Raw genomic sequence first — 3657 nt, forward strand, 5'->3', positions numbered from 1 at the left:
CACCGCCTGGCTCTTTTTTTTTTTTTAAAGATTTATTTATTTATTATATGTGAGTACACTTTCGCTCTCTTCAGACACACCAGAAGAAGGCACTGGATCCTATTATGGATAGTTGTGAGCCACCATGTGGCTGCTGGGATTTGAACTCAGGACCTCTGGAAGAGCAGTCAGTGCTCTTAACTGCCAAGGCATCTCTCCAACCCGCAATGGTTTCTATAAACTTCTTATGCCTTGGTCTTTAATGGGGGGCCCAGATGGAACTGAGCCAGCTTAGAGAGAAACTAACCCCTGTGCTGCTCCATCTTCCAGATGACATTCCCTCCGCAGGCCAGGTTAAGCCAGCCCAGAGCTGTCTCCCTGTCTGTTGACAGTCCAGCTGTTTGCCTGCAAGGCTCCTCCCACAATCCCAGGGTCTGCCAATCAGACCAAAAGCAGCTGCCATTCACAGGCTGGCCCCAGGGACTTAGACCTTCCTTTTCTTCTTCTAGGCGTGGGACAGACGGGCCAGTCTGTCCATCCTTCCCCCAGATCATCAGTAACTGAAGGCATATATCAGTCCCAGGGTGGGATGCACAAATGATCAGGCTCAGCCGACTGCCCGCGTCTGAGAGCAGCCTCTCGGTCTGCACACGATTAGAAAGGCAGATCTGCAGGCCTGACAGGAGGAGGGGGAGCAGAGGAAGGCCAGGGCATGCGCCACAGCGCCGCCACAGCAGAGGGAGGCAGGGCAGCATGGAGAGGCGGAGTGTCCTGATGTTATAATCTGCTTGGAAGCAAAGCCTTCAGTGTCCCTTAATCCAACCTGAATCTGAGGCTGAGGATGGCGGGCAGGCAGGCTGGCTGGCTTCTATCTAATGCCTGTCAAGGTAGACCTGCTGGGGATGGGTATAGCCAATGACCCTGGTATTTCCCCCCTTCCAGCTGCTATTCTAGAAGTTTCTGCTGCCTCCCCAAGAGTCTGAGATGCCTCCACAACAGGTCAGGCTCCCCGCTCACACACGTCTTCAGATACACAGATGCTGCAGAGAAGGAAGAAAAGCGGCTGGGATTAGGACCCTCCCCCGAAAGGAAGGAGGCTCTGAATTTGAACTCAGAATCCAAACGTTCCACAGAGCCATACCGTCCCCTCATCGAGCCTCACTTAGGGGGACTGGGGTTCTACCTCACCAGCTGCCCAGGGCCTGAGGCCTTCCTACTTTTTACAAGAACCTGCTTTGCTCCTAAGTCAGTCCACATTTAGAGAGCACCGTTCTAGGTGCTGTGGTGCTACGGTGACTAGAAGACAAGTGTACAGTTAATGAAGACTCAAGTCAGCAGCTGGTCCCTGACAAGGGTGGCGGAGAGGGGAGTGACGCCAGGCAGGGGGCCTGAAAGAGTGCCTACCGATGGGGCAGGTGTGGTAGCTAGCGTTCATCTTTAGTCCCAGCAACTCAGGGTGGGAAGAGACAGGTCTCTGTGAGTTCCAGACCAGCCTGGTCCACATCAAGTTTCAGGCCAACTGTACAGAGGGTCCAGGACAGCAAGCTGACTGTGGGCTTGGGGGCAGGCAGAGGCATACTGGTCAATCTGAGTTTGCTTGGCTCGTGCTGGATAAGGTGCAAACAGGGACACCTCATAAAAATACCGAGGAGCCAGGAATGTCCATTAAGCCTAAAGACAGAGAGCTTCAGAGGGTTTGCTGAGCAAACATCCATCCCTAAGAGATGCCCTAATTGTGGGGGAGTAATGCCTGGTTCCAGGAATCGTCCCTAGGCGGGGGTGGATCTCCCCCTACCCCTCCTACGCGCAACAGATATCTCCTCCTCACCTGGGGTACAAAGGTCAATGGAAACAAAAAACAATGGGCTCCACCAATGAGAGATAACCAACTCATGCTGTAAACCTATGTTCTGGGAGGGTATAAAAAATGTGTGCTTTTGTTCCTCGGGGTGGCCTTTGCCTGAATGCGGGGGCGACCCCAGTATACTGGATTATTAAAATCCTCATGCAGATTGCAGTGATCTCCGTCTCTGTGTCTTTGTGAGTGGGACGACATCCTGGACGTAAGGCTTGGCTCTCCGAATCTTACAGAGGCTGCAGCTCTCGGGGTCTGAAGCTCTTTGCCTTCTCAGAAACCCTCTACTCTCCTCTGCTGTGCCCCAGCATGCCAGTCTTGTGCCTAGCCAGGCTCCTAAGCACAGCCCAGGACAGCCATGTGGTCCGGTTCACAGGAACCAAGAGCTTTTCAAGCCCAGGGTGTGGACAGAAGAGGCGGGAGGCTGGGGGAGCTTCCCTGAGCAGCTGCAGTCTGCTGCTGGAGGGGGGGGGGCACAGCCTTCCTACTGAGACGGTCTGAGGGGGGCACAGCCTTCCTACTGAGACGGTCTTTGTTTATCTCAGATCCCTGCATATCCTGCATGCCAGGGACAACAACTGGAGCTTGAGCTGGCACGCAACCCCCACGTTGGATCCAGAAGCAGTACTGACAAAACCAGTGAACCTCCACGTCTGGGTGGCCCCGCTGCTCTTCTAGAAAAATAAACATAAAAGGCTCCGCCAGCTTGGTGCACGCCTAGGTTCTGGTTTATGGGACGAGTCTGATTAGCCTGATGCTTTTCCAGCTTGCCAGGACAGCTGCCCTAACGCAGGTTTTAACTCAATCACACTCGGTGGGCCCAATCCAATTTAGTTAGAGCCAGAGGGCCGGGTGTGAGAGTCCCCAGGGAGTGCGGACAGGGTGGGGGCTTCCTCTTCCAGGCATCAAGTCGCTTAGGGGAGTCATTTTAGCAACACTAATCAATTAGCCTGGGAGGCTGAGCTGCTTATTGCAGGGGGGCTGGCGGGCAGTCTTGCTTCCTTCTAACAGCTGAGCCCGTTGGCCTTCCTCCCTCTGCCTGGTTATAGATGGGAGGCCATGAGTGTTGGGGGCTGTCTGAGGACAGAGGCTCAGAAAGGGAGGATTCAGGAGCAGGCACGGGGCTGGGCGCGGGGCTTGACATATGTGAGGCTGCCAGCTGAGGTAGGAATGGTGGCCTTTGGGGGTGCCTGCTTGGTTTGCACCCAGTTTTAACCTCCCTCTGCACACGCTCCAGTCACCAGAAGGACTTTGGTACCCACACCAACAGGGACAGGCAGACTTCTGGGCCACAGCTGCTGTTAACTCCAGGATCTAGGAGCCGAGAGCAAGGGCCTGGCTGGACAGTGGTTGATATCCCCACCTACCACGGCCTGGGCCTGGGCAGCCTCAGGGGCTACACCAGTATTAACCCACAGCCCTGGGCTTCTGTAGAGAGAGGAGGGCCTGGGGACTTTCTGGGCCCTCTGGCTGTTGACACCCACAGGAGCCTCAGTTACCACATTCTTGAACCCCCTGCTTCCCATGGATCCCGCCAGCTGTTGGCTTAAAGTTGCAGCCAGTTTTGCTTTTAAAAAAAGAAAAGAAAAAAAGGAATAAAGGACTCTCTCTGGGCACTAGGTGTACTGGTCTAATCAATATTAACATTTTTACTGTTTTTTTTCCCAGTTTCTCTTTGAAGTAAATAAAATGTGACAGATCAGCCAACCAGTCTGTCTGTGTATCTGTCTGTCTAGGTCACAGTGGGGTGTCTTGGTCCCATGTGTTCTTGTGGCTCCCTATCTGAGCCATCTGGGGCTCTGGAGACGCAGCCCCATCTCCTG

At 54.1% G+C, this 3657-nt stretch overlaps 1 protein-coding gene across 5 annotated transcripts in view; it reads right to left on the bottom strand.

The window, feature by feature from the left end:
• Positions 1-3657, bottom strand: part of Mxra7 (matrix remodeling associated 7) — a 25640-nt gene that overhangs the window by 9542 nt on the left and 12441 nt on the right. The window lies entirely within an intron of this gene.

The sequence above is a fragment of the Mastomys coucha genome, unplaced genomic scaffold (assembly GCF_008632895.1).
Source record: "Mastomys coucha isolate ucsf_1 unplaced genomic scaffold, UCSF_Mcou_1 pScaffold5, whole genome shotgun sequence".
NCBI classification, from domain to species: domain Eukaryota; kingdom Metazoa; phylum Chordata; class Mammalia; order Rodentia; family Muridae; genus Mastomys; species Mastomys coucha.